We start from the raw sequence: 23,950 nt of genomic DNA on the forward strand, positions 1-23,950 counted from the left end.
CATTTGGGAATTTGTCCATGCAGAAAAACTACCGCATTGATAAAACAACAATAAAGTTAAGACAGCAGTTAGGGATTTGGGAACTCATGCAGGCACTAACCTGACTTTCAACTAGCATGTGGCTAAGGCTTCAAAGATGGCTGCTTATTGAGTAGCAGTTTAATTTCACCTCTCCCAGTGTGAAAACATAAACTTAGAAAAAGAGAACCAGTGAATTTGTCTTTTAGGGTAAATTTCAGTTACTGGCTAGGTAAGTGCGCTGCCTAGATGCCAGCAAAGAAGAAATTTAGAGAACCTGAAAGAAAATCAACCACAAAAGGTGGAGAGAAAACATTGACTGGGAAGAATCATGCAGCTGTTCAGCAAAAAGCAGTTCAAGCTCCAGCTTTGGTCCAAGACATGGCTTCCAGTAATCTAGAGGGAAAAACAAGTCAAATGTGCTTAGAGCTGATTAAAATAAATGAAGCAGTAAAGGAATATATCAACTCAAATAACACAAGGCTAGAGAAATGGAAGAAGCTTTAAACATATTAAACATTTATGTGCTGAAAAAAACTGTAAAAATCTTAGGTCTTAGGCCAAAACAAAGAAAAGGCTGGCTGAGTTTGATACTGCTCAAGAGCAGATGTTTCAAAAAATGGTAGAATTAGAGGACAGAGCACATAGGGAAAATCTGAGATTTTCTGCTGTATCAGAGAAACTGGAAAGAAGCCACTCCTAGTGACAACAGTCTTCAACCTAGCATTATGGACAGTTGGACTACCTTTGTTTCTCCTGCTACCCTTGTTGACTTGGGTGTCTTGAGGCAGTGTAGCGATTGTCTCATGTACACCGACAACCCTCTACTAATAACTCAGTCTAGTACAGATTGAGAGAGATGTATCTACACCAAGAATCTTGAATGCATGCTCTCGCTCACTCAAAACAGTAACAAGGAAAAGGTTGTCAACTCACATACCACTACTTATACACATAGAACGCATCAAACACGAAAATCTACAAATGTGGAGGTTCACTCAAAAAACTTACTGAAACATCAGAGACCTCCAAAACACAAGACTGTTACAATTAACACAATCCCCACAGCACTCATGACACATAGCAACACCAGTGTCTCACTCACCAAGCCTGTACATTTTTTTGTACCCTTCTCCTGACTGAAACTTTCAACAATGAGCTCCCTTTGATGCTTGGTAAGCTCTCTGTGAACCATGGCTTTAGTTGTAGCAGGCAACTGAGTAAATGTCAGATAAATCCTACTAGAACAGCTGAACTTTATTTGGGGTTAATCAGAGTCTCTTTAATTGATGGCAGGTGTGTATCCAAGAAGACTGAACATTGTAATTAAAGTAAAAGGTCCTTTAACAAAGTATTAGTTTAAGGGTGTGCACACTTATGCAACCAGCTTATTGTACGTTTTTTATTTTTTATATTTTTCCCCTAACAGATTTGTTTGTTTTTCAATTGAATTGTACAGGGTAAAGGTCACATTAAAGGTGGGAAAAGTTTTGAAATTATTTAGTGTGGTCTAATTTTTTTATATCACAAAAATCTGGTATTTTAAAAGGGGTGTGTACACTTGCTATATCCACTGTATGTCCCTAGACTTGAGCAGCATACTACCCTCACCTAGAACGATGCTACATTATAAAAGAAAATGATTGATTTCAATAACTGGCTTAGATTTTGGTATCATTCAAAGGAGATCCAGTTCCTGTCAGCCTGGGAAGCCATGGTCAACAAACCTCTCTGATTTGCCAGAGACTGTTTGCACCTCGCACATCTAGGCTTTTGGCTGCTGGCAAAGGCTCTTGCGTCCTCCATAGTGCCTTTTTTAGCAAGGTCTTGAAAACAACATTACTGACATGAAATTAACCAGTCAGAACAATGGTAATGCTGCTAAATGGTAGGAGCTTAAGCCAAAAAATGTACTCCCTGGAAGCACTTCTAACACTAGAAGTTATAGATATCTGCGCAGTCACTGAAACCGGGTTCAAGGCCTCAGAGATTACCCCAGTCTTGCAAGGCTACAATGCCTTCCACACCTTTAGACAGCAAAACGAATGTGTGAAAACCAAAGGAGGTGGTGTTTCAGTCTGTATTAGAGATAAATTCACCTCCTATTTAGTTAGACTGGACAACTCGATGGAGTTACTCCAAGTCCAGTTTATGGTGGTTAAGACCTCCATTCAAGTCATACCCAGTTATAGATCCCCCTCCATGGGTCACAGCACCCACGAAGCCTACTTAACAGATTGGAAACAATCCAAATTTTACCAAACACACTGGTTATGGGGGAATTTCAATTATCCCACCATAAGACATTGGCAACCTCCAGACACTGGACCCCACGTAGTTTGGGTTTGTGAAGGGCCGATCTTGTCTCCTGAATCTGATTGACTTCTTCGAATCGGTCTCCAGAGCTGTGGACGAGGGTAAGGAGGTCCACACAGCCTATCTGGACCTCGCCAAGGCCTTCGACACCATCCCCCACTCTGGAATCATAGATAAACTTACTAAGCTGGGCATAAATCCCTACGTTACTCGATGGGTTGCCAACTGGCTTACTGACAGAACCCAGACTGTAAAAGTAGCCGACTCCAAATTCAGCTCCAGACAAGTGACAAGTGGAGTACCTCAGGTTTCAGTCCTGGGACCACTCTTGTTTGGCATCTACTTCTCTGAAGTACAGGCCAATACTAAGGGACTCTGGCTAACAAAGTTTGCAGATGACTGCAAACTGGGAGCCATTATTGAATCCCCAAATGATGTGGATATTCTACAAAAGGGCCTTACAGAAACAGATGCCTGGTGCCAGAGCCATGGGCTCAAGCTTAATGCCAAGAAATGTATAGTCATCCCCTTTGGAAAAAAACATGTACCCATGAACTACCACATAGGTGGCAGGACACTAAACATCGAAAGTGTGATGACAGACTTAGAGACACAAGTGGACAGTGTTCTCACTTTCGATAACCACATCGCCACAACAGTCAGGAAATCCTTCTACATGGCACACCTCATCACTAAGGGCTTTTCATCCAGAAAAAAGGAGGTCATTGTCCCACTGTAGTCATCCCTCATTAGACCCATTATAGAGTATAATGCCCCATTTGGTATGTACCTCACAAGACATCTGCAACAGCTGGAAAGGCTGCAGAAATACCTCACTAAAAGAATCACAGGCCTAAAGCAGATGCCATATGCTGACCGTCTAAAAAAACTCCAGCTATACTCTGTGGCATATCGTCTACTCAGAGGCGATCTCTGCTTAACATATAAGGCCATGTCAAACCCTGTGCTGTTGGACATGCTCCACTTAAAGAAATCCCAATCCCTCAGAGCCACATGCTCCAGGGATCTAAACCTTATCATCACAGTGAACAAAACATGCTGGAGGGATAGGTTCCTGACCCAGAGACTCCCCATACTCTGGAATAGACTGCCCATACATGTCAAGCAGAGCACCTCATTGGCCCTCTTCAAAAGGAACCTTGATGATTGGATGGGAGATAGGAAATTCACCCCGGGGATCATGTCAGTCGCCTTGCTAGACAGGGGCCCAGAGAAGTAAATATTGTGGGAAAAAATTTCCAGGAAATTGTTATGGCTAGGGTTGCATAGGCCTTAGGGCCGATAGCCTAGTATCAACCTATGAACCTATGAATCAGCTGAGAAACCTACGCTACCCGTAACTCACCAGCGCAAAAGTTCCTTGACTTTGTTAATTCAAATGCCAAATTGTCCATACCCTGACAACAGGAACAAACATTCTAGATCTGGTCCTTACCAACATGTCAAACCGATGCACTGTCGCAACTGACGAACCCTCATTATGTAAAACTGACCACTAATCAGTCACCTTCGAGCTGACACTAATACCAGAACTCACAAAAGGTGAAATCAGACTAAAAAACTTCACCAAGGCAAACTATACTTTCCTAGGTGAAGGTATAAATACATTCCAAGCCCCAACCTGAGCTAAAAGTGGTAACTATACTGAAGCTTACACTAAGGTCCTGTAAAGCATGTGCATAAGTCTGTACCAGAAAGAATCAAAGCCAGAGCCCCATGTAAAAACAAGCTGCCATGTTAGACATCCAACATCAACAAACTTTACAATAAATGCAAAAATTTGCTGTCCAAGAAAAAAAGACAAGGCCCCAACAATGTAAAAGCACCCTCCTCAGCTTGAGCAGGCAAATAAGACAATTTGCCAAATCCTTCAAGGGCTCCTTTGAGAGAAACTTAGCAAATACAGCTAAGGGTAACCATAAGGCCTTTTACAGGTACATACACAGCCTAAAAGGTAGGACCCAAGCATGTGCAGAACTAGTGGCCAATGGTATCACACACACTGACCCACAGAGATAGCAAACCTGCTAGTGGATAAGTTTGGTGAAAATTTCACTCCCTTATTCCCTCCTAACTTATCACAAACCTTCCTCACAAACTTACCCCCACCCTACATATCTGAAGAGCAGGTTTTCAAAGCCTTGTCCAAGGCAAAAAACACAGCCTCTATGGGGCGAGACGACATCTCAAGCTGTCTTCTAAACAAGCTAAAACATGAACTAGCATCACCACTAAGTACCCTTTTCAGTCATAGCCTAGCCCAGGCTTTGTTCCTACAGAATGGAGAATAGCAACAGTTATTCCCCTCCACAAAGGTAACCTAGCAACAAACCCAGGAAATTACAGACTCATAAGCTTGACAGCCTCATCTGTAAGGCCATGGAACTTATCATTATGGACCCCATTAATAAAGACATAACCCCTGGATCCTACCTAATTCGGCTTCATCAAGGGCAGATTCTGTCTATTAAATCTGGTGGATTTCTTTGACAATGTGACCAGGGCGCTTGACAAGGACAAATCTGTGCACACAGCATACCTCGACTTGGCAAAGGCTTTCGACACAATCCCACACTCAGGCATTACTGATAAACTTAGCAAACTGAATGTAAACCCCTTCATTGTAAGATGGGTTGTCAACTGGCTCACAAACCGGACACACACAATCAAATTGGGTGACTCCACCATCAACCAGCAGACCTGTTACCAGTGGGGTGCCAGAGGGGTCAGTGCTGGGCCCCCTACTGTTTCGTATATACTTCTCAGAAGTTCAGGTCAAAACTAAGGGGTTGTGGCTGACCAAGTTTGTAGACGACTGCAATCTAGGTGCAATCATTGAATCCCCACATGATGTCAGTATACTCCAGGAGGGTGTTACACAGACCAACGACTGGTGTATTAGTCACGGTCTCAAACTGAATGCAAAAAATGCATCTTCATTCCCTTCCGCACAAACAATGCCCCTTCACACCATCAAATCAATATCAATACCCTAAGTACCCACAAAGTGGTAAGGGACCTGCTTCACACCATCAAATCAATGTCAGTACCCTAAGTACCCACAAAGTGGTAAGGGATCTGCTTCACACCATCAAATCAATATCAATACCCTAAGTACCCACAAAGTGGTAAGGGACCTGTAATCACAAGTTGACTTTGACCTTAATTTCGACCACCATTTGTCTACTATAGTAAGTAAAGCTTTCTACGTAGCACATTTGATTAATAAAGGCATAGCCTTGAGAGCAAAAGAGGTCATAACCCCTCTATATTTGATACTTAGCCATCCCATAATGGAGTATAACGCCTCATTCGGCATGTACCCTACAAAGCACCTGCAGCAATTGGAGAGACCTCAGAGGTTTCTAACAAAGAAGATCAGGGGCTCCATCATGTGCCTTATGCAGATCGACTAAAGTCCCTGTCACTATACTCCATATCATATAGACTTCTTAGGGGAGACTTATGCCCGGCCTACAGAGCAATCCAAGACAAAACCTAATGACCTAGATCAATCGGGACTAAGGCCACCCATTCCATTGACCTAAATATGGCCTGCGACTTAAATAGGACATGCTGGAGGGACACATTTATCTCTCAAGTGACTGCCACATCTTGGGATCAGGCTACCAATTCATGTGAAACAGAGCACCTCTATGAAACTGTTCAAGAGGAACCTGGTCAAGTGGATGGGATACCATAAATTCTTCCCAGGGACAGCACCCACAACACTCCTGGACATGAGCAGTCATCACTAAATGCAGTCTTGGATATTGACTAGCTTTTCTATGGTATTACATTGAGATGAAATGGCTAGGCTTAAAAAATGACCTCTGGGTTATTAGCTTAGTAATGTCCTATGATCCTATGAACAGACTATTAATTTTATGAAAGGACAAATAACTGGACTGATATTCCACAGCAGAAGTTGTTAATTAAAAGGACACATTGTATGTGTACTCCAAACCTGGCCCAAGAAAACTGCCAAGGCCTCTAATAGTAAAGATGCAGTCCTACCAGCAGAAAATGTTGATTATGACAAAAATGTGGTAGAAGGACAAAGAACTAAAAGCTGGAAACAGTAAAGTGTTTGTGGAAAATGATTACTCACTATACACCAGGCAGAACAGGAATAAATTTATTCCAGCAATCAGGGAATGTCGAGAAGCAGGTGTGAGAGTCAAGCTACTGTATCTGGCTATCTTCATAATATTTTTCCTGGAGGGTTAAACTAACTTTTTGATGCAGAACAGACTAAGGAGGAAATAAAAAAGTTTGTCCAGCAAAAAGTAAGCTATCAAACATAAGGGGATTCTGTTGTTATTCTTGTGATTAGAAACCTCATACAGAGACTATGCCAGTGAAAGCTGTTCCAAAGAAAAACTCTTGAGAGACAGAAAAAAGCACAGAAGTTAAGTAGAAAAACTAGGAGTATGTTGGAAATGAACCAGAGACTGGAGGTGGGAGATGGAGATTAACAGAAAGTAAACCAGCAACTTTTTGTTGAAATATGGTGGAACAAAAAAACCTGGAAACATTGGACATTTTGACTTTGTTAAAGTTGTAGGGGACTCCAAAGCATATTCCGTACTTCATGTCATTAATGTTTGGAAGAACAGTGGGGAGCGGAGAAGAGGAAAGAAAGAGCGAACTGTACGTAAAACAGATTTTGTTCTCAACAGTATTTTTATAAAACGTGACACATACTGCATGTTATAAAGTAAAAGCTTTTTCAGTTATTTTTGTGCATAATAGGGATACTGAAGTAAAAGAGTGCCCTTTTTTCTTCTTTCTTTCTTTCTTCTTGTTCAATTTTATGAAATGTAGGCACCACAATGTAAAAAGAAAAGAAAGCCTGGACAAAAGAGTGTGATATAAGGAAAATGAATATGCTTTTTCTTACTTTTGCATAGGGGAATGACTAGATCAAGGCCCTTGGCTTGATCTAAGAAAGTTTAAGGGGAGGCAATGTAATGAACTTTTCCTTTAGCAAATACATGTTTACAATGCAACTTGAGAGGTTTATACCTGAAGGCAGCTGTATATCTGATTCTCTTGTTTCTATGGAGACAAGCTGATAAGGGCAGTGGCTGTTATATAGTGCTGCTGAGGTTACCTCAAGGGCAGTGGGTTTGGGCATAGCCATTAGGAGACATGCCTGGATGCACCTGTGAAATTTTTAGAGCCCTCCAAGTTTTCATTCATTAATGCTCCCTTTGATGAATCTTTATTTGGCCTCAAAGTGAAGGAAATGCTCTCCAGAAGTGAGGAAGATGGAAAGACCTTGTCTGCTATTGGGATTAATTTTTCTACCCCTCAGAAATCCTTGTCTCAGAATCAATGAGGTGGTAAGAAGATGTGGTTTTACAAGTCTTAAGGGTCATGAGGAGATGGCTCTCCCTAAGGCAGATGGGGGTGCTGTAACAGAAGATGCCACCCTGGCAGCAGAGGTGGCCTACAGAATCAGGTTTTCAGGAATTCGTGGATAATCCCTACTAGCATTCTTGAAAGGTTTCCTGACTGCTGTATACTGGAGGGAATGGAGGGGGGTGCTTGTCTGTGCACCCAGAAGCCTGGGCATCCATCAGAAGAGATACATGAGTGCAGAAATATTAATTTCATGATCTTTAACTGTAGTTTGTCTTAGGAATGGGGTCCATTACCATCATGGTATTAGAAACCCAAAAGACTTGGAGGAATTTAAAAAAGTGCAGAGGATTTTGTCCAGAGGTTACTTCATACTTTTTTCCCAAACCCCCCCTATAAAAGTGAAAAAGATTCCTGATTTTCCTCCAAATCAGAGTAGAGTAACAGCTCTGGAAATAGAAAAGCTGCTAGAAAAAAAGCGTAACCCAAAATGTCCCCTAGGCCAGTTGGGACCTGGAAACTGCTTACGATTCTTTTTAGTGCCAAAAAAAAAAAACAGGGGACTTGAGACCTACCCTGGATCTCAGCAAACTAAACTAGTACATGAAATATTTAAAGTTCCAAATGGTCGCAGTTCATTCCACTTTGCCCCTCCTGTTAAAGGACAATTGGATGTGCATGATAGATCTTCAGAATGTGTACTGTCTCATCAAAATGAACAGGTGCTCCAGAAGATATCTGTGCTTCTAGTTGGGAGACAGACATTACCAGTTCAGAGTACTGCCCTTTGCACTGACCCCATCCCCCAGCTGTGTATGGCAGTGGTAGCAGCTCACTTGAGACTGCTGAGATTCTGGGTGTTTCTGCATCTAGACTGGCTCCTGATTTCTCCAACCAGGCATCTACTAACACAAGCGAGGGACTACTTCTTCCATTTATGTCAACATCTGGGCATTACAGTCAACTACAATAAGTCACACCTCACACCTACACAGAATCTGGAGTTCATAACTGCTCATCTAGACATGGCCAATCAGATAATGTCACTTCCTCCGACAAGAATACAAACCCTCAGATGCCAGGTTATGGAAGTGATCTCACATTCTTCTCCTCCAGCATTAGTAGTCTTGAAAGCTTCAGGGTCCACGGCAACAGAAATTTCTCTGGTTCCATTAGGCAAATTTCATATGTGGATTCTGCAGTGGACTCTTGGCAGTACAGTGGTCTTTTCTTCAATAGCTCTTGAACACACCAATCATGATCACACAAGTTTGCAAGAAACATCCTCTTTGGTGTATCCAGTCAGATTAAGCTTCTCAGGGACATCCATTTGTTCTACTTCTACTGGTAGCTAAAATGACAACAGACACCTCCCAATTAGGGTGGGAGGGGCATTTTTTGGGAAGGGCAGTCCAAGGTACATGGTCCCTGGAAGAGACCAAGTCACTCATCAATGTCTAGGAAGAGAGAGCAGTCCTCCTAGTAGTGCATGGCTTTCAAGATGCACCTCTTCCGGTATGATTGCAATTCAGACAGACAATATGTCAGTAGCCCGGTACATCAACAAATTGGGGGAAACACATCTTATCCTTTGTGTTGAGAAGCAGTGACAGTGTGGTAATGGGCAATCTCTTCCGGCCACTTTCTCATAGCAATGCACATACCAGGGAAAGCTAACATGCTTGTGAACAAACTAAGCAGGTCCATTCTGATGTTTCATGAGTGGTCTCTCAATGTCCAAATGGCGGAGAGGATTTTTTGTCGATGGGGCCTGCCATGCTGCACTCTTGTCCCTTCTTCACATAACTTCAAGTGCAGCAAGTTCTTTGCTCTGATCCCTCCATTTGTGGAGTCATCGAGAGATGCTCTAGTCCACGACTGGCCCTCTGGTCTCCTCTTTGCTTATCCCCCATTACCTCTTATTAACACATCTTTACAGAAAACATTCTTGTTGAAGAGCACAGTTATCCTCATTGCACCTTTCTAGCTTCATCAAGTTTGGTTTCCCTACTTGTGGCCGCATTTCCTGTATCTGCCTTGGATACTGGACCCAAGTCCAGACCTTCTTTCTCACTCATCAGGAATGACACCTCTGGATAGCAACAGTCTCACATTGAGTTGATCGCATGGCTTCTCCACTTCCAGCGATGGCTAGACGGTCCAGGCTTTCTTTTACATTTTCTTATCTTCTCAAAAGGCCTCTGCTCGGAAGAGATTTTCAATCTGGGCCTTCCAAAGAGACCTGGATCCGTTCTCTGCCCCAATCTCCGCAGTTCTTGAATTTTTGACTACCAATTGTGACAATGGGGTGAGTTATTAAACTATCAGAGTTCAGTTGGCAGCTATTTTCAATTTCCATTCAGGTGAAAATCACTGCTCTTTGGCTTCTTCTGAGTTGTGCAAAGCTTTCTTAAAGACACATTTCTGCTCAGGCCTACAGGAAAGGTTCCTACTCCCCCATTGGATTTGATTTTCCTGCTGCAAAATCAGGTGCAACCTCCATTTGAACCATCAGAGAAGGTAGATCTAAAACTTTTGTCCTGGAAAACAATAAGAGAAGGTATATCTAAAACTTTTGTCCTGGAAAGGAATAGTTGTGGTCGCTATCACTTCCTCTCGGTGAGTATCAGAAATCAAGGCCCTTTCCCTTTCCTCCACATCTCCATATTTGATTTTTTCATAAGGATAGGGTTTCTCTACACATGAACCCATCTTTTGTACCTGAAGTGGCTTCTGAATCCAACATTAATCAGGTTCTCAATATACCTGTTGTCTTCCCAAAATTTTTAAACAAGGGTGAACATATGCTACATCTTTTGAATGTACACTGACAGCTTAGATTTTGATCTTCACTGAACCAAATATTTCAGCAAAGCAGATCAATTATTTGTATCTTTTTCCAAGAACAAATTGGGGAAAACAGAGTCTAAAGTGACTCTAGTTAAATGGTCAATAGATTGTATATCCTTTGCTGAGAAAAAAGGTTATCTTTGCCTAAGCCCCCCAAAGCACATTGCAGAAGGTCCATAGCCACTTCATCTTCTTTTTGGCCAAGAATGTCTATAGATGGTTTTGTGCCACTGCCACTTGGTCCAATGTTCATACCTTTATCGCTCATTACAAGCTAGATTTGCTGTCCAAGAATAGGGCAGCATTTGCCTCCGTGGTACTCAGAATATCCTTCCATGAGGACCACCCTGGTTTATCTAGCTGGGCGCTCTTTCCCATCAGTTGACGAATGAATGAAAATAATATCAGATACAAAAGTTATGTGCTCGTCATAATGATGCTTCCGTGTTGTCCATTGTTATTCTTCCTTAACTTCGCACCCTCCATTCCCTTTCCCTTTCTTTCTGGGGAGACCTTGGGGATGCTACTTTATCAACCTGATTGTTCTCTGTTTGAGCTTCAGCCTTCTTTTTCTATGCCTCTGTCCTCCTTTCCATATCATTTTGGCTTCATGCATATGTTGTTTGGTGCAGCAAACTCGATCTGAGGTATGCAATGGTAACATGGCATTATGAGTAAAGGGAGGAGCTCAAGAGTTGCATCTGTGAATCTGGTAGAACCAGCCAAAACAGATCCAAGGTCACATCTGAGACCCATCAGTTGAGGAAGAATGAAAATGGACAATACAGATGCATCATTATGGTGAGTACATATTTTTTTATGTTAAGTTGTCTATCTCGCCTTCGTTTTTGCTGGTTGGGATCGGAGCCGATCCTCGGCTCCGACTCGGCCATCTTCTATAGCTCGAGAGCTGTTTACTGGCTCGAGGCTACCCCTTATCCCATGATGCCTAGTGCTAGTTACCCAGATCTCATTTGCCGCTTCAGCTGCGAGATGTCGTTTTTCTGGCTCAGGCTCGTAAAAAGTTTCTTTATAGAAATTTTTTACTAGAAATAGTCTTTTTCCTAGGAGTTATTGTTAACTTTTAGTCTTATATTTGTTGTGTTAGCTAAGTGTGTATTTGTAGCTTCCTTCCCTCCTCTTTAGAACTCATTTAATTTAGTTCCCCCACCTCCTTATCCTTTTCTTGTCAGGTTAGCCATTTAAGTTAGAGGCTTTCCTTCGACCTTCTTTATAGGTTAGCTGTTTAAGTTAGAGGCTTTCCTATCCAAAAAAAAAAAAAAACTTTAGCTTTAGTCTGTAGTATACTGTGTTTTTCTGTAGACTGTATTTTGATTTGTTAGCTATTGTTGTATTTTTTGTTACAGGATGTCAAAAGAATCCAAGGTGTTTGGGTTCAAGAAGTGTGACTCATGCTGTCAGAAAATGTTTCTGACAGATGGGCACACTTCTTGCGTCTATGGTTTAGGTGCTGTGCACCTGCAGGGCTCTTGTTCTATATGCCATGCATTTAGTCCAAGAGTTCTGCAGGAGTGTAAGAATAAGCTTATTCTTAGGGGTCTTTTAAAGCCCCAGGATTCACCGGCCAAGACTCAGCCTGTGAAATCCCCTAAATCTACCAAATCGTCGGCTCCAAGTTTGGAGCCGTCTTTGGTTCAGACTCTACCTGTTACTTCGGTTCCGGCTGGAACCAATAAGACTATCTCCCTGTCGGCTCCATCAGAATCTTCGGAGCCTTCGTGGAGCCACAAGAGGCTGAGGTCCCCTTCTCTGGAGTCGATACATTTGGCTCTTCGGTCTCCCCTGCTTCAGAGCGAGTGCAGTCACAGATCTTCTAACTCCTCTCGATCCTCTAGGCTCATGGATCATGACGTGGAGAGAGTGGTCAGTAGGTTGCTAAAGTTGCAGGCACTTGCCAAGATGTTGTCCAGCCCTCCTCAACAGGTGTCAGCTCCATCCACTTCTATCGATGTTCCTCCTCTGACTCCATTGAGCTCGGAGCCAGAGTTCATTGGGGTTCGAGTAGTGGAACCGTCGGCTCCGATAACTCTATCTCCTTTGGTTCTGTCGTCAGCTCCGATTCCCTTGATGGTGCCGGGGCTTCCTCGTCGGCTCCGAGGGGGTGAGTGGCATCAGACCCTTGTCCGAACCCCTTCTCCCTCTCGGGGCTTCGGCATAGGTGAGCTCGGCTCCTACATCGGCCTCAGAGCCGTCTCCCTCGGTGCGGAGAAGGATTCCGATTTCCTCGGAACCTGAGCCTTCTCTGCATTGTGGCAGGGATGCCTTCGATGTCATGAGGAGTGTGCTGGCCACTGAGTCAGCTCCACTATCGGCCCCATCGGCTCCGTCCTCTGTAGTGCCTGTGCCAACCTCTGTTCCTCCTCCAGACCCCAAGTGTGGGGAACCGGCGCTCCAGGGCACCCATTGGGTGTTTCCCCTTCTTCCGAGGCCTCCCCTGATCATTCAGAGGAGCCCCTCATAAGAAGAAGTGCAAGAGGAAGCACATTGACTCCCTTGAGTCTGTCACTTCTGACACAGACTTAGATGATTCGGAAGGGTCCCCAAGATCCCCCTCTGAAGATGTTTCCTTTTTGGACATCCTAGAAATGCTTAAGCAGAGGGGGAACTGGAATCCCCTAGCCCCTACCGAGGATGAGTCTGTATTCCTGGATGCATTTGGTTCCCGACCTTCCACCTCCTGGTTTTCTCCACCTTTCGATCCACTTATGTCAGTGGTGGCTTGAAAGGCTTGGTCAGCCCTGGATACAGTGGAACCAACTCCGAGGAGACCTGGCAAGTTCATCACAGCACCCCATGATAAGCAGTTCCTTACCAAAGGTGTTCCTGTTGATGCCATGGTGGTAGCAGCAGCCACCAAAAAAGAGTTAGCGGAAACCTCTTCATCTGTCCATCCTCCTAACAAGGAGTCTAGGACCATGGACAGATACGGGAAGCAAATGTTTGCTTCAGTGACCTTTTCTATGAGGTCACTGAACTACTTATGCCATTTTACCCGGCTTCAGAGTGATCTCCTTAATGAGCTGAGAGATACCCTTCAAGATACATCTGGTCCCATTGATGCTGTGTTTTTTGCTTTGGAGAGGGCGGCTCTTACCTGAGCATCTGAGATGTCAGGGGTGCAGCACTCTGCTGGGATAGATATTTGCCCTTTTGGTGGGGGGGGGGAGAAGTTTGCGCTGAACCTGTCAGCTAGGATGTTGGCAATGTCTGTGGGTTCGGTGTATTTTTTGTCATTTTGGACTAATTCTGAGCATATCTGGGAATTCCCATCCAGGTTCCTAACAGAACTAAAGAAAGCCTTGTGATTATCCTTAGTGTCCTGTGCAATTTTTCTCTCGAAGCTGGCCTTAGACGATTTTATGAGTGCCTGTAGTTTTTTGCTAATACTGATCAGAGATGCCTTCCCTTTTTGGGATTTTGCTCTATCATGTAGTAGCTTCCTCCTTCTATTGTATAGTTTGTTTATGGCTGGGGTCCAACAGACAGGATGCCTGCCTTTGGAGGATTAGGTCTTGGTTTTATTTGGGATTGCATGATCCATGTATTCCTGAAGGTGTTCATAGAATGCATTTATAAAGGATTCTGCGGTCTGGCCCATATTTTCCACAGGCCCGGGGGCTTTGAAGGATTCCACCTCGGTTTTTAGGAGTGTGAAATTTGCTTTAGAGAAGTTTTTCACTGTGGTTTTCTGGGCAGGGGGTGGGGTCGGGATGTGAATATCCAGTGAGATTAGTTTATGGTCTGATCTTACCAGTGAGGGATACACTTCTTGTCTAGAGCATAGAGCCCCCATGCTGGTCTCACCACAGCCCCCAGGGTGTTCACCAAATGTATGGCAGTGGTCACAGCTCACCTGAGACTTCGAGGATTCCAGGTGTTTCTATATCTAGACGACTGGCTCCTCACTGCTACTACCAGGCATCAACTTCTGCAAGCCAGGGACTACACAATCACAATCTGCTCCCAGCTAGGCATTACAATAAACTTCGAAAAATCTGCCTAGTTGCCCTGTCAATCTGTCATTTTTGTCCTGTTTTGTCGCCAAAAAAAAAAAAAAAAAAAAGGTCCAAAATCTGCCCAACCAGCACAGATATGACATCCAGAGAGTAGTCCAGCACACTTAAACACGATCCCGCAGAGGACTTAGTTCCTGTTACTGATCCATTGTGTGGAAGGGAGGGTGATATAAGTTACCAGTGGAGTTGGACAAGAGGACTTTCTTTTTGTATAATTATTTGAAGTTTGCAACAGTTTATAGTACATTGGTCGCTTGGGTGTTTGCTCTCTCAGTTCTTCCAGACACCTCATTTATAAAGCTTTATTTTAAACACGCTGCTTGCAGCTGCTACTCAACTTTTTTCTGTATCCCTCGTAGGAAAGCAGAGTGATCTTGTTTACAGAGAGCTAAAAGTTACTAATTCACTGATAAGTTTTTTGTATTCCACCCAAAGCTTTAGCGACCTGCATTTCCTACTTGTTTTTTCAGTTACTTCTATGATTTCATTTTACACTGTTTCAATTAGTCCTAGTTACCAATTGTTACTGTTTTACTAGTGATTAAAGTTTCTTTGCTTTAAATTTGGAGGGAGCTTATAGCATTTATCATCATTTTTTTTTCCCTTGTCTCTGGCTAAAAACAAAAATTCTTGTTTTCCTACCATTGAAACAGGGCTAGTCCAGTTTCAGAGTTGCTGATCCCCGGGCTTGCACAGCTTGTGTTACCGGCAGCATTGCCACCAGAGGAGGAGGGAAGTCATTGCATTCAGAGGGGAAGCAAAAGAGTATTGTCCGATTTGGTGAAGTTACAAATTCTCGTATGTAGTCCATTGGTCGCTTTTAATACTTAGCTCCTTTAGCATCTGCTATAAACACGCTAAATTCGCTGCTTTTTCTCCAGCTTTCTTGTACCAACTCAGCAGATCCTCGTAGGCCTGCTATTTGATCCAAGCAGTGCATTTAACCGAGTACTTTCTTTTTCCCGCCTTACTTTTGTGCTTTTCCCACTGTTATTGTCCTAGCGATCGGCTTTCTACCGTTTTACTGCTACTTTAAGTGATTTCTGCATTTTTACACTGTTGTTTGCACTCCTGCTACTAATTGTTGTAAAATTACTTTGTAGCTGTAGGTAGTTAAAGTGCGCTTAATGATTTACAGCATTTATAGTTTTTACTGTCTGTTTTGAAGCATTGTCGGTGTAATAAACAAAAAATTCTGTTTTTCCTCTGCCTTTACTGCTGAATCCGTTAGAGTGGTCCAGTTTCAGGAGTTCAGCAATCCTGGCTTTGTTTTGGTTCTGTTAACATCCATTGCCCACATTGGTGGAGGCCGTCACCACTGGAGTGGGAAGCACTATTTTTGTATTTTGTCCTGGAATTAAGTGTTTCTTGCATTTCACTCCTTTTACTGCACAAGTTGGGGCTAATCTTTGGCTATTCGTTATAAAACACGCTAAACAAGTTACCAATGTTATGTACAGCTTTCTGTAGGATCCTCGCAGTGCTGTAGCTTGATCTTTTACAGCAGCTAAAGATTTACTACCAGTTTTAAGTATTTCTCTTTAAAAACAAAAATTAAGGTTTTTTCCTGCATTTCTTATCGTGTAGTCCAGTTTCAGAGTTGCTGATCATCTGTTTTTTTTATTAGTTCCCTGTTAATGATCCATTGCCCATTAGGGAGGGAGGGACTAAAGTGCGCCAGCAGGGAGTGGGAAGCATTTATGCGCCTTTTGTTCTGTTTTTTCCTGTCTCTGCCATAAAAACAAAAAAAATCAGCTTCCGGCCTCTTACTGAACCAGAGTAGTCCAGTTTCAGAGTTTATGATCCCCGCTTTGTTTCTTTCTTCAGCTTTGACATCCACCTTATTTTGAGGAGGGGCCCTTTGCTTACCAAGCAGCAGAGAGACAAAAGCAGCCTTCAAGTATTTTTGGTGATTTTTCAGCAGAAACTAGAAGTCCATTGGCCGTTTGGGCTAATTTCCCAAGTCCTTTCAGAGTGACTACACTTTTAATACGCTAAACATCAAGTTTCAGCCAGCTAACTCAGCACACTACACACTAAAGGCTGCAGACGATTTACAGCAGCCAAAAGAGTCTTTTTAAATTACTGTCTGTTTTTTGTGGTCTGTGTAATAAAACAAAAATTTACTGAACTATTTCGCCTGCTTTACTGCTAAGTGCAGTGATTTCTGTATTTCACACTGTTTATTTTTGATTTTGGCCCTTATGTTGCACCATTAGGGAAGTTAGGAATACCAAAAGTGGCCATTTACTTACAGCAATTACTGCCTGTTTTTTCCTTGTCTCGTAAGTTACAAAAAATTTTTACCATCTCACCATTGAACTTTTTCCTACCAGTTTCCCTCTCAGCCCCCCCATAAACACGTTTAAACGCTGTACATTGTTCGAAGGAGTTTCCACTGTTGCACACAAGAGCAGCCATGTTACACAAGGTTAAATTATTTTGGGCCAAACTATGACCACTCTTCCAATTTCAGCCAGAAATCTGTTCTCCATTGGTCGCTAAAATGGGCTGATTCCCAGCTCCTTCAGCCCCTCAAAAATATTCCACCCTTCGCTGCAGCTGGATGAACCTCTCTCATGTTGCACACCCACTAAGCGGCCACTCCAAGGTTAAACTATTAAATATCTAACTACTCTTCCATAGATCCCCCACACTCTTCCCGAGGTTACCTGCTGACCTTTGGAGTCTCTCTATAACTGAAAAGTTCATCTCTACGTATCCTAGTGGGACTATTTCTAGAAGTAACTTCACCGAATCCTGGGAATATTGCACCTTGGATAAAGCAATTTATGTTATAGATAGTATCCCTCCAGCCTCCAAGTTCCACTCTGAGTCTGAGATGCAACTATATCATTACTTAGTGCATGTCGAGGACTGCTGTTAGGTGTCCTCCTATAGGGAGGAGAAGGTAAAATATTGAGTGTTACAACTGCCTCGCACATGGTAACATCAACACTCTCAACACAAAAACATAATACACACGAGAGAGGACCCCATACGCCAAACTGATACTGGAGTTTTCAACAGCTTACCTAAAGATCAGGAAAGGAGGAGAAGGTAACCACACTAACACATACCCAGTCATACATGTGGTACCATCACAACTTCAAATCATCAAGCCTAAGCACAAACACATACTGAGACAAAACAAAAAAATTTACACAAACAGCACACAGACACCAAAGCAGACACCCAAACAACTCACAACCTCACGACCAACAGATGCAACACATAGACCACATGTCAGAGTGTCAAACAGTCACAGCCCTTATACGCCACAACAAATGCCAGACACACTCTGTCATTGGTAGATTCCATATTGGGACACACGAGAGAGTCAAACCAGACTGGTACAAGAGAAGGTCACAGTAACAGGCCTGTCAGGCGCTAGAACTTACAGGGGGAACCTCCCCCTCAGCCCTCAACAATCCTAGTAGTGCCTACCCTCTCATTGTCCGCTGGTGTCAACACCTGAATGCACCTCCTTGCTTACCAATTGTGACATCATTCTGCTCTGACAATGTCTGTCCCCCAGGTCTGTATGACCCTGACCTTGAGCAGTATCCTACCTTTCACCCTGGGAATGTCTGTCCAGTGATAAGCCTATGCTCTTAAAGGCACGCTTAAATTAAAAAAAGTCATTCAGTGATCCAATGTCTTACCACCTGATGAAATGCTGGACAAAAAACTAAGTCATAGAGGGTGCTTGCACCTGTCACCGGCTCTTATAGCATTTCAAAAGGGCTCTACACAAGGCCCTAGTGCTCTTTAGCAAGGGCTCAAATTAAAGCTGTACACCCCCAGAACACCAAAAGGAAAAAACTATTCACATGTCATGCATTCAAGAAGTCTCAAATTCAAGATGCACGCATTGAGGTCTTCCTCAATATGGAGAACATCGATGTCTGGTGCTGTGACAGAACCTGACATGGCCCTGAGAGCACCCTTACCTAACATAATCTGAGACATCAGCGCATCACGGTTTGCACGACACAACACCAAGAAAGGAGGTATCAAACCTAGGATAACTACATGGCACCTCCTCAAGGTTGGTGGCACGATAGAACATCCGGAGACCATCCATACTAGTGACTCATAGGCTAAACTGCTCGCAATAACTAGAGATCTAGGCCACCCCTCTCAAACTCAGGAACCCCACATGGCCTATAAACTTGGAGGGATAAATGTATCTCCAAACACCATCATATACAGATTGACGAATTCACCTAATATAGACTGGGGAAACAATAGCCCCAAACCTTCAACCCAAAAGATCATAAAGTTCACAAACTCAAATGCGAACAAATCTAGTCACTCATCCCCACAAGAGGAGCATCCGATCAACATCACGAACATGGGATCAAAATGTTCAACAAAAAGCACACTTCACCCCTTGAGACTAACCATCCTTGGAGAACTTCTCCAAAACTAAAGCTGAAAAACTTTTAAAACATTAACTTCTCAAAAAGCACACAAACTCTAAAAAATCCAGTTACAAGGGACTGCTACTAGCACCTGGTGTAAATATTTACTCAAACCATGAATCCATAAAAATGCCTCACCAGCACAAAAGACTGCAAGGGATCACCAAAATCCAAAAAAAAACTAAGACTCACTGCACAAAGTTAAGTAAGGGTCAAAAAGACAGACTCAGCCATAAACAGCTTCTACAACCTTTCTCATAAAAGTCGCCACAAGATAGAGCAAAACTAAAAAAGTAAGACACAAATTAGAGAATGGGTAAAAAAACTAGCTATGTTCATAAAATAGGGAGGAAATTTTTGAGAGAAAATCTGAAAGGAAACAAAGAGAAATGCTCATGAAAACTGCATGCTAGAAACCTAGGAGGAAACTCCTGATATGCCTTCCAGGAATTAGTTCTAAATGAGAGAGAAATTACTGAACCTGGCACATTGCCAACAGGAGAGCTGACAGGTCCCTAGCAACTTCTCTCCCTCAAAAAGGAGAACGGTGACATTCCAGAGGATTGTAGCCCCCAAACATCTCCTACAACCCCAGGTGAGAACTGCCCTGTTTTAAAAACTCAGCATCTCAAATATCTTAGAACCCCTGCCGTGTTTATGAACTCAATGAGGCGCACGGCCCACAATCTAAGGACCTAGCATGTTAATCTTACCCTCATTAGGGGATACGTTCCACAGCATCTCCAAAGCGGCATTGTGGTCCTGACTTTCAAGGGCGGTGCCCACAGACCCTGAAATACCATAGAACTCATATTGGATCGCATAAATACAGACATCGCATACTGATCCAACCTCTTGACATAGGGAACTTTTTTTCCAGATCCCAACTCAGTTTGCTGAGTCAAAGGTAGATCCTGCCTTCCTTGGGAGGCCTGTTGACTTTTCTCGAGACAGTCACCAATCATCGATCATCACAAAACTCCCACATAGGCCCCCCTAAACTCATAAAGGCCTTCACACAACACTCCCCACCTACATCATACAAAAACTCATGGTGCTGAATAAACCCACATCACAAGAGAAGTTGGTCACATGCTAAGGGACAGTCCCACAGGGCTGGTCCACACCACAGTCTCGGGCACTTAAAGCTCTGTCAGGCAACATGTCCCAGGGCTCAGTCCTGTCCACAGATGTTCGATGACTACTTTTCTGCAAGTAAAGTGCTTGCACACATCTAGGGGTTATAGGCGCCACAAATGAACACTGCAAACTGGCGCCTTGAAGTCGAAATGGATAAAAGTTGGTTGGGGCCCGAAGGGCCTCACAAAATGGCACCCTGGTGCCAGAGCCAAAAAATACATACACAACGCCAAAAATGCATAGTCACACCTTTGGGAAAAACAAGGCACTTTGGCTACTGATGGGTGGCCGCCCACCGATGTAGAAAAAGTCATCAGAGATCTTCCTTCCAGGTTGACAGTAGCCTTCGCTTGACTTCTCATGGGAGTAAATCAGTTAGGGAACCCTCTACTTCATCCACCTGGGATTTTAAGGGATTCAAGATCTAGAATGATGGAGGCCACCGCCCCTGTACTACCTCACTTCTTAGACCTACAGGCATTGAGCAAAATGCCCTGCCCAAATGTGTTCTTATAGAAAAGAATAAAAGAACTGAAGCTCTTCCCAAAAGTTCCCTCACCAAAAGAATCAAGGGTTCAAAAATATGTACACCGCGCCCTGATCAGGAGCAGAACTCCACTTATTCAGTCTCATACCGCTGTTTTAGTCAAAACAAACTTCACATCCAAGAAACCTAGATTTGATGAATACACACCGAAAAATTTAACTCCCCCAGAGTCATACATGGACGTGCTGGAGGACAGATTCAGGATACTCCCCATGTTGTTGGAGGACAGATTCATCACCAGACTGAGGATGCTGGGAACAAACTATATTTGTTCAAGAGGAATCTTGACCAATGGATGGAATTTGACCACATACCCTACTCAGATATACCCTAGATTACCAGCCACAATAAAATTTAGCAAAAATGCAGGCTTTAGGTTCCAACCATCTGGTGCAAGGTATGGAAGCCAAGGCTAGGCTTATAAATTTCTAAATGCCCTTAAGACAGGTACATATGAACCTATGAACCTATGAACCTATGAACCTATATAGCAGCAGACTTAGACACAAAGAACATGTCCGCAAGGCTACCACCAGAAAGGGAGTCTACAATCCACCAGCAAGTACACATTCTAATGCAGAGCAAAAGGATCCAAGTCAGGCTCGTCCTTCAAACTCTGGGTTCCATGGCAGTGGCAATTCTTCTAATCCCACTGGCCCACTTTCACATGAGGATCCTTCAGTGGCTTCTGTTCACGCAGTGGTCTTTCCAACAGCTGCCCATATCTCACATCATCATGATTACAGAAGCATGCAAAAGGCACCTTTCCTGGTGGATGGTCTCCCCACTAGTGACTCAGGGCAGACCCTTCATTCAGCCCCCTCCGGTTGCCACAGTGACCACAGATGCCTCCTTGATAGGGTGGGGGGACATTATCAGGGCAGGACAGTCCAAGGCACTTGGCAGCCTCACGAGTACCATCTGCATATAAACATCCTAGAAATGAGAGCCGTGCTCCTAGCTTTGCAAGCTCTTCAAGACTTTCTCCCTTCTGGGACCATTGCAATTCAAATGGACAACATGTCAATGGTGTGGTACATCAACAAGCAGGGTGGAACCAGGTCCTACCCCCTATGTCGAGAAGTACTCAGACTCTGGCAGTGGGCGATTTCCTCCCAATGTTTTCTGATTGCGACGCATATCCCTGGGAGGTCCAACGTCATAGCGGACAGGCTCAGCAGAGCTATTCTCATGCCTCATGAGTGGTCTCTGAATCAGGTAGTTGCGGATTTGATCTTCCGCAAATGGGGACAGCCTTGCTGCAGTCTTTTTGCCACCCCCTTCAACAGCAAATGCAGCAACTACTTCTCCCTTCTTCCACTTCCAGGTCACACACCCAGAGACTCTCTAGTTCACGACTGGCCTCAGGGACTTCTTTATGCCTTCCCTCTGTTTCCCCTGATACCAAAACTCATACAGAAAGCAATATCGTTGGGTTGCAAAATTATCCTCATTGCCCCCTACTGGCCTCGACAGATATGGTTTCCGTTCCTGCACCATTACCTTATCGATCAGACCTGGACTCTGGATCCGATTCCAGACCTACTGATTCATCAATCAGCTGGGCTGCATCAATCCCTCCAAACACTCCAGCTCACAGCTTGGTTGCTCCACTTCCAACCTTAGCCAGGCTTCCCAGCATTTCCCCGGCCGTGCATGAGATTATTATCTCCTCTCACAAGTCCACAACTAGAAAAACTTATCCTAGCAAATGGAAATGTTTTTCTTGTTGGGCAGAGGCTAGGAACGTAGATCCTTTTTCAGCCCCAGTCCACGAAATTTTGGAGTTTCTAGCACAACTTTTTCATTCTGGGTCTGCTTCTGCTACAATCAGAGTTCAATTGGCGGCCATTTCTAACTTTCATGTTGGGTTGTCTAATTCAAACATTATGTCTCATAAGCTTTGTAAAGCCTTTTTAAGAGGGACTACTCTCCTTAGACCTGCAGTGAGAGATCCCCCTCCTCCTTGGGACCCTAATTTGGTACTAACCTCCTTAATTATGTCCCCCTTTGAACCTGCAGCATCCTGCTCCATTACGTTTCTATCTTGGAAAACACTCTTTCTGGTAGCTATTACTTCAGCCAGACGTGTCTCTGAACTTCAAGCACTATGTGTTCGTCCTCCATACTTGGATTTTCATAAGGACAGGGTTGCTCTGAGGACTAATCCCTCGTTCCTTCCGAAAGTCTGCTCAGAAAATAATTTAAACCGATCTATAGACCTTCCTGTGTTTTTCCCTAACCACACCAACAAGGCAGAATACAAATTACACCAATTGGACATTCATAGACAATTGCGTTTTTACTTGCATAGGACTAAGGATATAAGGAAGTCGGATCAACTATTCCTTTCCTACGCTCTAGGCAAACAAGGTCTCCCAGTTTCCAAAGTGACCGTATTCAGGTGGCTGTCTCACATTATTACTTTCATTTATCAATTGAGAAACAAAGAGTTGCCTATCAGACTGAAAGGTCATTCTACTAGGGCTTTGGCCACCTCTGTAGCCTTCCAGTCTAAGTTGCCCATGGATTCTATCTGTGCAGCTGCTACGTGGGTAAATCCTCATACCTTTATTTCTCATTACAAGCTAGATATGGTCTCCAGGAGCAGAGATGACTTTGGTTCCACTGTTCTGAAGAGTCTGTTCCAATGAGCCACCCAGGATTGTAGGTGCTAGGGACGCTGTCCCAACCAGCAAGAACGAAGGTGAGATAGACAATTTAACATAAAGAAGTTATGTACCTACCATAACATTCCATGTTAGTTATCTTCATCTCGCCTTCTTCCTTGCATCCCACCCTCTGTCCCCCTGTCCTATTCGATCAAGAGGAGTTTTTGGTTTCACTGGCTGAGTGTTCTCTGGTTTGTTTCCTCTACTGACTTAGAGAGTACGACAGGTATGCTCAACCTGTTTGTTTGGACAGGTTGATTCTCTGGCTATGTCTGGGGTTAGCTATTACAAACAAGATCTGGGTAGCTAGCGCTAGGCATCATGGGATAAGGGGTAGCCTCGAGCCAGTAAACAGCTCTAGAGCTATAGAAGATGGCTGAGTTGGAGCCGAGGATCGGCTCCGATCCCAACCAGCAAGAAAGAAGGCGAGATGAAGACAACTAACATGGAACATTATGGTAGGTACATAACTTCTTTTTTTAGGTTCATCAGTAGTTCATTGGTTCATAGGTAAGTACTAGGCTAGCTGCCTTTGGAGGCCATTTAAACCTAGAC

At 43.5% G+C, this 23,950-nt stretch overlaps 1 protein-coding gene across 1 annotated transcript in view; it reads left to right on the top strand.

Annotated features, from left to right (window-relative positions):
• The window catches only part of KIF17 (kinesin family member 17), a 1,182,720-nt gene that overhangs the window by 1,147,543 nt on the left and 11,227 nt on the right, over positions 1-23,950 (top strand). The window lies entirely within an intron of this gene.

Source organism: Protopterus annectens, chromosome 2.part1, assembly GCF_019279795.1.
Source record: "Protopterus annectens isolate FY-2018-M chromosome 2.part1, PAN1.0, whole genome shotgun sequence".
NCBI classification, from domain to species: Eukaryota; Metazoa; Chordata; order Ceratodontiformes; family Protopteridae; genus Protopterus; species Protopterus annectens.